Raw genomic sequence first — 15012 nt, forward strand, 5'->3', positions numbered from 1 at the left:
GGCTTAGGGTTAGGTTTTAGGGATCTTTTTGGTTTGACGGGCAACATTTTTCATTAATGTTTTATGTAGTGTTTTTGGTACCGAAACACTTTCAAACTTCGTATACTTGTATATTTTGTGTTATAGAACAGATAAAAATTTTTGTATTCGAAGTTATTTCACGTAAAAAGTTGTCGTATTTCGGTAATTTCAACCAATCACTGACGTCTATTGAAGTGAAAACAATTAATGCCGTGGAATGTAAACAACGGTGTCATAGGATCTTTCCCCTTGAATTAAAGTAGTGCCGTTGTTTGTCAACAACAACTACCCGTGTTACTCTTATTTATGACATCGTTCGTGCGTTTGTACTGGTTTTAGCTTTAGGCTTTTAGGGTTAGGGTTCGGGTTTTAGAGTTAGGGTTATGATTATTTTTGCCATAACCTCACTCATAACCCTAACCCTAACCCTAACACTAACCCTAACCCTAACACTAACCCTAAAACCCTAACCCTAACTCTAAAACCCGAACCCTAACCCTAAACCCTTACTAGGGAATAATGATATAATTAAACAGGGAATAACACTCTTGACACCGGTAAAAATTATTGTTTATAAAAAGAGCAGTAACTGTATTCAGCTGAATAGACGTCAGTGATTGGTTGAAATTACAGAAATACAACAACTTTAACATGAAATAACTTATTAAGAACTAATTTTTGTTAAGAAGGCTAAGAGAAAAAGATGATTTATATGACACATTCTACCAGTATCCCAAGTTTGAAAGTGTTTCGTTAAGAAAACAAGTGTTGCCCGTCAAACCAAAAAGATCCGGACTGAAAAAGAACAATGGGGCCAGTACAGGATTATAAAAGCATGTAAAATAATGTTAACAACAACAATAAATAATGAATCATTATGGTTCGGGGGGGGGGGGGGCATTTTAGAAAATTTAATGCTGTCAGGGTTTTTATTCTGATTTTGTTTGTATTGTCAGTTTATGACCACAAAATTCAAAATAAAGATCATTCACACCTGGATAATAAAAAAAAATATCAAAACAAATTCAAAAGAATAAAAAAGCAGCCCTGCGTTAGCTTTGAAGTTTTTGACCATTAAAGGTCATATATCTCAAGATAGTTTAGTAGTCAGCAATTTCTATTGATCAGCTTCAGTAAACACTTGTTAGCAGGAGTACTTAAGTAGAGATAAACTAATTATTAACTGGTTAGGGCTTGATCTGTCATGAGTTTAATAACATACATAGAGAAAAATGACACCAGTTGAATTGATAGGAATTTTTACCAGCTACATTGACAGTTGAGATGGTAATGGGGTGGTAGAAATAGTATGAGTTGCAGTTGTGATAGAGGCGGAGGCGACGGCGATGATAGTGACAGTGCTGATTGTGATGGAAAGGAAAGTAGTGCCGTCAAAGGTGTTGATTGGTGGTAATGTGAGAAGTCTGAATGGTGTGTGTATGGCAGTTGTGGTGGCGATGGTGGTGGTACCGGTGAAGGTGATGGTTGAAAACAATCAACAGAAAGAGAGAGAGAGAGAGAGAGAGAGAGAGAGAGAGAGAGAGAGAGAGAGAGAGGGAGAAAAAATTGGTTAGACACACAAAAAAAATTGTACTGACCCCCACCCCCAACCGAATGGGAAGACAAAAGATGTTGTTTATCATGAAGCTTTGCAATAAGTTCCAAGTTGACATATATTATAACATTGTTTTGAGGAAAATTGTTCATCGCTTGAAAAGTATTTGTCAAGTTTGACTGTGTGGCAAGTAGCTTGCTTACCAACCACATGCGGATCTTTTTTAAAACGGGGGCCACATTTTTCATTAATGTTTTACGTAGTGTTTTTGGTACCGAAAGACTTTCAAACTTCGTATACTTATCTATTTTGTGTTATAGAACAGAAAAATATTTTTGTATCCGAATTTATTTCATGTAAAAAATTGTCTTATTTCGATAATTTCAACCAATCACTGACAAGTATTCAGTTGTTTATATTTACTCCTTTGGCTGATTAAACGATGTAAAGCGTATTTAATCTCCATACCTTCGTTTTATTTGCTTTTTTCATTTTAAATTTGCTTTAACCCTAACCCTAACTCTAACCCTAACCCTAACCCTAACCCTAACCCTAGGGTTAGGGTTAGGGTTAGGGTTAGAGTTAGGGTTAGGGTTAGGGTTAATTGTTTCAGAATCGTTTGTTTATGTAGTCGGCACTTAATGTATATCGGCTGAATGGACGTCAGTGATTGGTTGAAATTACAGAAATACGACAACTTTAACATGGAATAATTTATGGATTTCTTTTTTTTTTAAGAAGACTAAGAGAAAAAGATGTTTTATATGACACATTCTACCAGTGTTCCAAGTTTCAAAGTGTTTCGTTAATGAAAAATGTGGCCCCCGTTTTAAAAAAGATCCCCACATGCTTCAGGGGTTCAATTCCACTGCGTGGCACCTTGGGCAAGCGTTTTCTACTATAGCCTTGGGCTGACCAAAGCCTTGCGAGTGGATTTGGTAGACAGAAACTGAAAGAAGCCTGTCGTATATATGTGTGTGTGTGTGTTTGTGTGTCTGTGTTTGTGTGTCTGTGTTTGTTCCCCCAACATCACTTGACAACCGATACTGTGTGTTTACGTCCCTGTAACTTAGCGGTTCGACAAAAGGTACAGATGAAATAAGCACTAGGCTTACAAAGAATAAGTCTTGGGGGTCGATTTGCTCGACTAAAAGGCGGTGCCCCAACATGGCCGCAGTCAAATGACTGAAATAAGTAAAAGAGTATGTGCTCCATGCATGAAGTGTCATTGCTGAGCTCAAGGCCCAATGAAGAACCTTTCACGGAAGCTAGCGTAAAAGCTGCTATTTTTAACCATCCAGGCGAATACGTATTTTCTATACCTTGTGGTATTTCATCATGGCCGGTGTGACAGACTTTAACAGACTTTATATATTTAATCCTTTATATATTTAATCCTTTATATTGAACACTCAATATTTCATCTATTCAATAAGACATATTCCATATATTCAATAAGACATTCAATACTTTATTTCATTGTACCATCCATTTTTATTTTATATTATATATTGTATATTATATTATATATTGTATATTCCATATTCTATATCCCACATTGGTTTTGCAGGAATATAAATAAAACATAAAAAACAGACAGTGTTGGAACTCTTTTAAACAAAATAATATATTCCTCTATACACAATCATACAAAACCCCTTTTTTTGTATTTATTTTTACTCGCATTATATATAATTCTATCGGTGATAGGGTTAGGGTTAGGGTTAGGGTAAAACAGCAAATTTAAAAAGAAAAAAGAAAAACGAAGCTATGGAAATTAAATACGCTTTAAACCGCTTAATCAGCCAAAGGAGTAAATATAAACAACTGAATACTTGTCAGTGATTGGTTGAAATTATCGAAATAAGACAATTTTTTACATGAAATAAATTCGAATACAAAAATATTTTTCTGTTCTATAACACAAAATAGATAAGTATACGAAGTTTGAAAGTCTTTCGGTACCAAAAACACTACGTAAAACATTAATGAAAGATGTGGCCCCCGATTTAAAAAAGATCCAAAAAATTATTTCCAGCTAATTGTTGAGAGAACATTGGTGTGGCCTTGGCACAGGTTTACGCTCTCTGAGTGCTCGTTTAATTTTGTCATAAGGTAATTAATATTTTTCTTTTGAAAATTAGTTTTCCTTTCATCACTTTATTTAAGCACTAAGCAGTTAACTTTTGATTATTGTATGTCTGTCATATTTCCTGATATTACCACATGGTGGCAAAAATATGACATCAAGGGTACCAATCATATGATGGGTAACTCTAGGATTGCCATATTTGGACAATCAGAATCCAGATCATTTCCACTGAAAACAACTGCGACCCTCTGTGGCCCCACTCCAAAACACAATTTGGACTTTTGGCATTCCCTCCCTCCCTCCCTCCCTACACACACAAACACACACAACTGGCACCATCTAGGTTACAACGAAGAGTGTTCCTCCAGTTGAATCTGGTCAACCAAACAGCTCGCTTATGAAATTGATGTGTAAATGGCTGAGCAGAGAAAAATTCTGTAACCGTTCTGCAGCGAAGTTGGTTAGTTGATGCCATTATCTGAGTAGAACTTAATATCGATCTTGGAAGGATAAAACCCAGTCTCAATTTGGTGTAATTTGATCTGACAATGTAGAAAGGTAAACTGTCGGCAGAGAAAAATGCAAAACATTAGTTTGCCCCTAACGATCTAATGATTCTGCCAACTCGCTGCCTCATCAAATATATAGTTTCTAACTTAGGAATATGAGGCCAGCAAGTTTAAAGGGAGAGGGTTTAAGGGGGGGAAAAAATCCCGGGATAGGTCAAATTTGCAGTATCTTTGATAATACCTCTTGTTCTAACCTTAGTCTAAATAACCATAGGATTTAACTATATTATCCAATGGAAGTTCACAGTTAATTTGTCATAAGCGACGCAGTAGATGGCGTTAACTTTATTTGCAGTGGTTTAGCCTGTATTGGCACGCGCGCGCACACACACACACACAGCTTCCACTACAGTTTTTGTTTTTATTTACGGCACGTCCTGTTTGTTTCGTTGCTGTTTATTTTTTTTTCTCTATTGATCCGACCATGCTTTATCTTTATGTATATATATGTGAGTCTCTATCATAAATTATTATTCTGTAGCCAAACATTTTCTTTGACATTTGTTATCTTTGGTGAATTTCCTTAGTTTTGAATGTGTGGGAAACTAAACTTTTGACAGTGGGAAGCATTTTCCCCTGAGGTCGAGTTGTGAGCTGAGAGATTTGGGTTCAGTTTTGAGTCGAAATCTCTCACACTTCTGTGCCAAAAGAAATTGGACTGAGGCTCAATATTTATTTTTAACAATTCAAAGAAATTTAATTACGGAAGTTTTTAATTGAAAATATCAATTCTCTTTTTAACTTTAGTAAATTTTCCTAAATGGTTTCTTTGGAAAATGAAGCAGAAACTAACAAAAACAACCGAAAACGAATCTTTTTATCGGCAATCAATCGTTGATTTCCGTAAAAAACATTTTCTCTCTCTCACTTTCACAAAAGTAAATGAATAAAACATATTTACGGAAATTAACGAATAACTAGTGACAGATGTGAGGCCAAAAACGAATGATTGCCACACTTTTAATATTATTTATTGAATTAGATTTCAGTGAAAGGGAAATTCGATTCAAAATTAAGAAAGCCACCACAAGTGAATAGGCTGCTGCAGTTGAGTTTATTCGGTGGCAAGTATCCTTTGACTTCTATTGGCCTTTACTAGTCTGTGCTGCTGCTGCTGCTATTAATGTTATTGTTGTTGTTGGTGGTGGTAGAAGAGGCAATCTTACCACGTTAATATATTAGCAACGTTGTCATTCTGTGAGAAAAAAAAATTTAAAAATGACGACGTGCTTGATTTCATTTAATATCATACACTGACTATTGTTAATTTTTAGACTATCCACCAACTTTAATTCTTTCACTTCACTTCATTATATTTTTCTTTGCAAATTCTTTAAATGATTTCACGTTGAATTCTTCTTACTCATTACGCAGGTATGTACCGTTTCGGATAATTTCCAATATTATTATTATTTCTCCTTATCTTTTGTATAAACCTCCACGCAAACACTGTCCTTGTAATGTTCTCCCCAGTCTATGGCTCTGGAGGCTAATGAAAGAAATCATTGTTGTATTTCTAAATATATTAACTTCACAATAACAGCACTAACATTTTCGTAGTCTCGCTAGCCTCACACATATTAATCTTTTTCAAAATCGCTATATTAGTATAAAACATCACATGTTTAGAAACATTCTGTAAAAGGATTCGTCGATTGATGGTAAATTCTGAAATCTGATTCCTTACTGCAATTACATTTCAGTTACTGGTTCCTCCATCTGATGTATTTATGCATCCCTCACACATTCCTCCCATCTTTTCTTGCTTTTTCCGTTATATACACGATTCCAATGTGATTTCGGTGTTTTTGATAATCTTAAAATCCAACTGTCTTGTTTCAATGGCGAAGGAAAATGGAATTTTATAAGGAAATCGCTTATTGATATAAAGTACCACGATGGATATTATGTGATGTATGTATATAATATGATGTGTATAAATGCGTGTCTGGATGTATGGGATGCATGGGTATATACATCATAAAGACTCAAACGCACATAAGCAAGCACACATACTCGTGTCAACATTTCTATGCTTCACACACAGATTCACTTCATATTAACATGACATACTAATTATGTATACACACACACACAAATAAGTGTATGAGTCCAGATGGACTATATGTAATCTGAACCTTTCCCCTCTTGTTTTATTATTTTTTTTTTACGGAATCCCACGTTTTAGGCTATGGAGATTCCGATTCTGAAAAAATTTTTCAAAATTTCGACCCCCCCCGGTTTTTATATAGATTCACAGGGTAAACCTAACCATAACACTAACAATGACTCTAAACATAACCCTAACCCTAAACTTAAACTCTAACACTAGTTTTGTGAGATTTGGCTGTTATTTCTAGCATGTAAATAGCCTGCTTGGTGTTAGGGTGTTGGGGTGAAATTGAAACTTTTCAAAAATTTGTGTGTGTGTGTGTGTGGGCAGACACACACATGATGGCATGTAAGACATATTTTTTTCCAGAAAAAGAAAAAAAATGTAGGAATGTCTGAAAATTTATCCCCGATCTTACGTGCGAATCTGAACCTCCCTAAAGCTAATTCTGTCCCTGACAATCCCCTAATATATGTTGATTTTTAAACCAAACAGTCTATATTATTTAGCCTAATTCCATGATAGTAATATTTATTATTTAATAATATTTATTATATAACTTGGATTCTAAAAAGATTGTAAATGTCACAATGGATCGGCGAAGCGAGCTTCAAAACCTTTTATCATGAAACCTTTTATCATTAATACTGAAATTGAGATGTGTCTTTTTTGTCATGTTATATTATATATATAAATATATCGGTAATATTAAAGATATTGTGGGTGTGTGTGTGTGCGCCCATAAACATCAATATAACATGCTTAATGTATGTATGTTGTTAAAAGCTGCAAAGCCGCGTATTTCGTCTGAATTCCCTTTTAAGATGTGTAAGAGTTAAAAAAAAATACATGGCATACTAGGCGAAACGAAAGCGCATCTGTAGGTATTATATATAATGTCTTACGGTTAAGATGATTCCCATGCTTTCCCTGATGAGAAGGTTACAATTTTAATATCAAAGATCCCTATGGATCACACAGGTTGTAATCCTTTGAAACATATGTAGGAATAAAGTATGCAATTATAACATGCGTTTTCTCCAATCCTTAAATTCTTATATATATCATCATCATCATCATCATCATCGTTTAACGTCCGCTTTCCATGCTAGCATGGGTTGGACGATTTGACTGAGGACTGGTGAAACCGGATGGCAACACCAGGCTCCAATCTAATTTGGCAGAGTTTCTACAGCTGGATGCCCTTCCTAACGCCGTGTCACCTGCACGAAAACGGCCACGCTCGAAATGGTGTCTTTTATGTGCCACCCGCACATAAACAATATATGAGTATATGCATATATATGTACATGTATGTATATACGTTCATCTACATGTACATTTAGATACATAACTGGGTACATGACATGGCAAAAGAACAAGGTGCAAGAAACAAGCAGGCCACATAGAAACATCCCCTTCATCAGCTGCCACCATTAAAACTCCGGCGTTTCGAAGAATTAAGGCAGTACGCATCGTTAAAATGGTTCTTCCCACGAACACAAATTAAATTGTTTCCGTCCACTACGGTGGACGGAAAACAAGACATGCATATACTCCTATATTGTCTGTAAAATCTTTATTACGACCACTGTGGATCTATACAGATGATACAAGAACAAATACAAACAGATGTACAAAATGTACGAGTTTTTACGATGTCTTTACAATTTAAATAACGATGACTTTGAATATTCAGACATACATATGCATACATACCCACACACATCTATATAAATATATACATATATACACACATATACATACATACATACACATACATACCCACACATACACTTACACACATGTATGTCTATTAAAAAGGGAGATTGGGTTTTTCAACCCGGCAGCCTGTAAGGCCCAGCAGTTTGCCTTTTATTTTCTCAATGATTAGTTTGGGTGACTTACACCCACCTTTTTCACTACTTCCTTCCATCTCCGTTCATATACTTTCGCTGACAGGGTTCTCTTTTCCAGCCCTATCTTGCTCTTCAGATGATATCTGAAGTAGAACAGCAATCCAGGGCCGGATATGTAGGACCCTGTCACGATACCTTCCATTCTTGTCCTCCATATACACTCTTTCAATACTGCTACCGTACAGAGAAAACAAGCCTCACCTTCCTTTGATAGTCCAGTTGGCGGTATCATCTTTATCATAGACTCAGCCGACAGCTGTACTCGTCCCAGATGCGACAACACGTGTTCTACGTAAATCATCAAGCCGGAGAGCTGCCGCCAATGTACGAGAGCGTGCTGGACAGTTTCACTGTCCTGCTCGCATCTTGGACATGTCGGTGGCACTGCTAAACCGTGCCTGGATAACTTTTCGCGAACAGGTAGAGCATTCCTGTAACTCTGCCAAGTCAGAGATTTTTGGAAATTATCCAAGTACTCTGGCTTGAAGGTCTTACGAAACAGGTTGGCGAGTTGGTTCTCATCGAACCCCAGAGCCCCTCCTAAGACGTCATCGTTTTCCCCCTCCACTAGCCCTCTGTAGAACACCGAGGTGGTATTCCCGCAGCCAGCCTTGCCCGTCTTGTGGATAAACCAGAGTGCCTGACGGCACTCCTTCTGCCATAAAGTCAAATTACGTCTTTTAATGAGACCGTGTTTAAATCGTTCCAGCGAGGCCGGTCGCGGCAAGAACTCCTCCGCCAACGGACTCCACACCTTATCACCCTCCAGGTGGCACCAGAGATGTCTCAGCCTCAACGCATGTCTGCGCATCATTAGCTAGGGCATCCCCAAACCACCCTTTAGCGGTTCCTGGCAGCATACGGAGCTCCTCACAAGTGGCTTTCCCCCCTTCCACAAAAAGCGGAAGAGGAGTCGTACCAGCTTGTTTAGCCAAAAATCGGGGCAAGGCACAACGGACAGGCGGTAGGTGATTACAGATGCTATAAACATCTGCACCACCTCCGCTCTACCCTTCAAGGACAGAGACCGCCCGGACCACATCCGGACTATGGCCTCCATCTTGTTTACTACCTCACTCCAATTCTTCTCCGTCTGTGAGTCTGAACCGAACCAGACTCCAAGCAACTTAACAGGACCATCTGTCCAGTGTCCAATGACACTGGACGATAACGGCCTGTTCCTCCAGGTGCCGAGGCGCAGACCGATGGACTTGTCCTTGTTAACTTTTGCTCCTGCCACCGCTTCGTATCTTCGGAGAGCGTCTTCTACACGAGGTAGTTGTGCTTCCTTAGACACGATGAGAGTGACGTCGTCCGCATACGCAGAAGTAAACTTACCGCATCCAATCTCATTAGGGTTGCCACCTAACTTCTCCAGCCTCCGCAGCAATGGCTCCAGGGCCAAAACATACAGGACCGGAGACAAGGGGCACCCTTGATGAACAGACCGCTTGATCGAAAACGGCTCCGTTAGGTAACCGTTTATCTGGACGGTGGACTTAATGCCGCTGTACATAGCGGAGATCCACCCGCGAAAGCCCGGGCCTATCCCAGCCGCTTTGAGGACGGCCTCCAGGTACCAATGGTCTACCCTATCGAATGCTTTACTTTGGTCTAAGTGGACCACTGCCCCTCCTTTGCCGGCTAATTTCCCAACCCTGTCTAAGGTGTAGCGGAGAAGGTGAAGATTGTCCTGGATCGACCTGCCTGGGATTGCACAGGTTTGTGCCTTCCCGACAAGCTTCTCCATGACAGCCGTCAACCTTTTAGCTAACACCTTGGCCAAAATCTTTAACTCTACGTTAAGTAGAGTTATGGGCCTATAGTTACTAATGCTATCCCCCTTGCTTGAGTCCTTCTGTATCAGTGTTACAACTCCCCGGCTTACAGAACTGGGAATTCTCACATTCTGCTGCCAGTTTGCATAGACGCCTGCCAGGATCTCCCCAAACAAGTCCGGCATTGCTCGGTAAAACTCGTAGGGCAGACCATCCAGTCCCGGAGACTTTTCCCCAGCGCACTCGGCCAGCACCTCTCTTACCTCGGGAGTGATCAGGCCTTCACAGCACATTCAGCCTCGCGTGCCAAGAGTCGAGGCCCGCCAGCTAAGAAGTCCCTTAAGGGCTCCCCGCGCTCAAGCGGACCACTCTCCCCGAACACCCGAGCATGATGCTGGTGAAGGGCCTTTTGCATCTCCTCCTGTCCATAGATCCCACGTCCCTGCCCGTCAGTTAAAGACCTAATGCAGGACTTCTTGCCCTTCTGACTCTCCACATGGCGAGCCCATCTGGCTACATTGATACCTTCTCGTTTCCCAGCGCGTAACTTAGCTCTGACTCGGCACCCTTCATGTTTGGCATTGAGGTGACGATACAAGACCGTTCTCGCCGCCGTCACTTTGGATGCGGAGCCAGATTCCATTGCCTCATCTAGACTCCTGACTAAGTCACCTTCTATTCTAGTCCTATCTAAACTTAGCTGATTGCTAAATCTAATGGACTCAAGTCGTATGGCTCTCTTGAGGGCGCGCCACCATCTATTATTAATGATGGTACCACATAAAGCCCTCTGCACTAACTCCTTAATCCGGGTATGGAAAGCTTCACAAGCCAAAATAGACTTGTTCATTTTCCAATACCCGGGTCCCTGTCTATGACACTTATCTATATGCACCTCACACGTCACAAGTTTGTGATCCGAGTAAGGCACAATGCAAAAATGTGGACAGCTAAAACTATTCTTATCTCTTTCCTTAACAAATATTCTATCTATGTACGATCTGAGTGAGCCGTCGTTATTACTCCACGTCCATTGTGGAATGCTCGGCTCATCCAGTCGGTAACGGTCTACTAGATTAAAGCTCTCTAGTAGACCTTTGAGGCAAGAATTTCCTTTCCTATCAGTGGAGCCTACACTATCAACTCGCGCATCGAGAATAGTGTTGAAGTCCCCTAACAATACTATGGTTTTAGACGTCAATAGAAAGTACTCCAGGTTCCGAAAAAAACCCGACTGCCTCTGTCCGTTAGGAGCATAAGCAGCCACCAACCTGAAGGACTGGTTACTTTCGTGTGTTACATCTAGGACGACCAGCCTACCTTCTGGGTCCAGAAAGACAGTACGTATCTGTAAATCCAGGTTTTTCTTGATGAGGACTGCCACGCCAGCACCTCCCCTCCGGCTCGGAGAAATAAATTTCTCGTAACCATTGAGGAGGGGCGAGAACGCTTCAGGTCCCTTCATCTTGGACTTGGTTATCACAGCCACATCTATTCTATGTGAAATGAGGTCGTGCAGAAAACAAGCCTGTTTCCATTTCGACCCCATTCCACGCACATTTAAGCTACCTAACTTAATCATTGAAAAAATAAAGGTAGAAATGAGGACTTACGGTTGTGAGAGGGAGCATGGCACTTTTTGTTTGCCAACCTCCCCTCCTCCTTCCGTTTCTGCTGGGCTCTTTCTCGGGGTTGCCATCGGGCTCTGGTTTGGGGTGGCTGCCGGGCTGACAATCAATCTGCCCTCTTTTACGTCGTTGGAGACGTCAATTATTAATTTGTTTATTACATGCTCCTGAAACAGTCTTTCTGCAAAGTCTTCTTCTGAGACCTTTGCATATCGGTATTGAGCGTCCTCTGTGCCGCTCTTGAAATATCTTACCCTTGGGTGGGCTTTGATGTACTTTACCACTTTTTCATTTTTTGTGTTTATCGCCACTATTTTTTCGTTTTTTTTTAAACCCTTCAATGCAGGTTGAGGGGGGCGGCTTGAACCTCTGTCCTATCAGCGTTGTGCCAGCGGGGTAAGGGTGGGAAGTTTTTTTTTTTCCTCTGTCTGTGCAGATTTTTTTTTTGTTTGGGGAGGGGACTCTGGCGCGTGCTGTTTCTTCCTTTTGTTGCTCGCAGTTGAGAACTCCATCTTTTCCGTTTCGTTCTCCACTACAGCAACCATTTTCTCTCTCTCTTGTTCTTGTTCTTGCTAGGTTTTTTTCTCAGTGTTTCTGCTTTCCACTTCGACGGTGACTGCTCTGTCTTTTTCTTTTTCTCTGTCTTTTTCTTCCTCGTCCGCTTTCGGAGGAGGGGCGTCACCCGCTTTAACGGTGTTTGGTTTTGTTTTTATACAGGCCGAGCAGACGTGACCCTTCTGCCCACACTTGAAACATCTGGGTCGACGTCCCTCCACCGACATGCGGATGGTGTGCCCCTCCCTCACAAACACCCTATCGGGCAAATTTTCGAACGTGCTGTTCTCCGCTTGGACCAGAATTTCTAGGGTCTGGCCTCTCCAGCTGGTCGCTTCCTTCCTCTTCATACTCAGAATATTTATTTTTTCCTCGACGTCGAATATAACCGCTGCTGCCGCCCACATTACGTTGTATCTGAAAGGTATGTCCTCTATGGTCACCCGTGCTGTTCTTTTCCCATGTAAGTGGGCAGCAACATGATTATATCGTTTTTTAACGTTTCCGTCGACACCTCCCTCGCCACTTCAGCCGAGTCGAAGTGCACCTCAACCATTGCACTTCATACTCCGCGGTTGACGTGGCGGACCTTTGGCCAGCAAAATGGTAAAAATTAGAAAGATTAGAAGTTTAAAAAATTGAACCCCAAAATATTAGGTTGGTACATAATCATTGTGGCTTTTTTTCTATAAATTTTATTCAACAAACAATTTAAACAAAATGCCAATTTAAACAAAGCACCAATTTAAATAAAATGCCAATTTAAACAAAACACCAAGCAGAAATTGAAGTAGATGGTGTCTATGCTTCCGAATAATCATTTAAAGATGATTTTGTTACACGTTATTGTTTTTGTTGAATAATATTTATTGATAAAAAGCCGCAATAATTATGCACCAACCTAATAAAAGGATAATTATAATAAAATGAAAAAATAAACATAAAAGAATACCAAAGCAAAAACTAAAGTAAAGATAAATAACAAGCAGTAAACAAATAGGATACAATGAATTAAGTAAAGTAAACCGGGTGACATACTGTTGACATATTCAAAGATATTGGTTTACAATAAAGAACATGAACCCATACACCGCAGAGGAACATAAGTAAATGCTGGTGTATGAGAATATGGTTGACACAACAATGCAGAAATGAAAAACAACAAAAACAAAACAAAATAAAAAGTAGAGTAAGAAGTAAAAATCAAGCAATTAATCACTATTATCAAAGGAAGAATGTATCAAGAAAAGAAAAAATGAAACAAAACAAGATGTCTTCTTTCTTTGTTGTTTGTGACTCACTGACCACATGCTGCCAATAATGACGGCTAAACGAGAGCACTCAGAGAGTGCAAACCTCCACCAAGGCAACACCAACATCCTCTCAATGATTAACCAGAGATGATTTTTAAAATCTGAAATAAATTTGACTGCTCTCACAAACCAGACGTTCCGCATCCAAGAACCAATCTCAAAATCCTAGCTATCCCCAGCAGAGCAGTTTTTTGGGCCTTGCTCTGCTCTCATGTCAATTCCGATTTCTCTGACATATTTCTCCAACTTGGTTCCTAGTGCTCCAAGTGCCCCTACAAGTACAGGAGTGGCAGACTCTCTCCTCATGGTCCATATTTTTGCAGTTTCGTCTTTTAGTAATCTGTACATTTCCATCTTTTCTAGTTCTTTGTCATTCAAGCGTGCATCTCCAGGTATTCCAATATCTATCATCTTGGTTTCCTTTTTTTCCTTATCTACTACAACAATGTCTGGTCTCTGAGCATTGATTAGGGAGTCACATTGGTTTGTAGAATCCCACAGTATCTTATGTTCCTTGTTTACAGTGACCCCTTCTGGTTCATGTTTGTACCATTCCCATGCTCTGTTCAGGTCGTACTTTTCACATAGCCTCCAATGGACAAACTTAGCCACATTATCGTGCCTCCTTTTGTAGTGCTTTTGTCCCAGCTTGCTACACTCACTCACAATATGTGAGATTGTTTTGTTTCTCAAGCCACACATCCTACAAAGGGGCATTTATTATTATTATTATTATGTTGTTTTTTTTTCTTCTTTCTTCAAATTTTCTACCATTTCTCGCCGAGTGTTTTCCATACACCTAGGGCAGAGAAGCTCATTGTACGCATTCCCAGTTTACACACGCAAATTCACAGGTAAAATATGTATTTAAAAAAAATTAATAAATAAATAAATTCATGGATGGATGTTGTTTTCACAGCGATAATGCTCTTCTCAGTACATGAGTCGTTCCAGTTAACATGATTTTTTGCACTTCCTGTAGGGATGGTAAGCCTGGTATCATTTTAAAATAGGTTTCAGTACCTTTTTTTAATCATTCCTAGAGATCCTACAATCACTGGTACGGTAGTCGCCTTGAGGTGCCACATTTTTTCAATTTCTATTAGCAGGTCTTTATATTTACTGATCTTGTCAAATTCTTTCGCCGCTATATTATGATCGCAAGGAATACTCATGTCAATTAATAAACACGTCTTCTTTGTCTGATCTTTTATAATAATATCCGGTTTATTAGCTTTTATAGCCTTGTCGGTATGTACAGGTAAGTCACAGCTTCAGGATGGTGTTTATACCATTTGTCAGCGGTTTTGATTTTATAATGCCGACATATTGTCCAGTGTAAATACTGGCCAACTCTGTCATGTCTTGCTTTATATTCTACAGGTGCTATTATTATTATTATTATTATTATTATTATTATTATTCAGGTCACTGCCTGGAATCGAACTTGGAATCTTGGGGTTAGTAGC

At 39.6% G+C, this 15012-nt stretch overlaps 1 protein-coding gene across 1 annotated transcript in view; it reads left to right on the forward strand.

Annotated features, from left to right (window-relative positions):
- Nucleotides 1–5177: 5177 nt before the first annotated feature.
- The window catches only part of LOC106868621 (uncharacterized), an 11660-nt gene continuing 1825 nt past the window's right edge, over nt 5178–15012 (forward strand). Inside the window, exon 1 of the mRNA XM_014913967.3 lies at nt 5178–5611. The gene's annotated coding sequence lies outside the window, so the exon portion shown is untranslated. The remainder of the gene's footprint in view (nt 5612–15012) is intronic.

The sequence above is a fragment of the Octopus bimaculoides genome, chromosome 14 (assembly GCF_046866305.1).
Source record: "Octopus bimaculoides isolate indiv1 chromosome 14, ASM4686630v1, whole genome shotgun sequence".
Taxonomy (NCBI): Eukaryota; Metazoa; Mollusca; class Cephalopoda; order Octopoda; family Octopodidae; genus Octopus; species Octopus bimaculoides.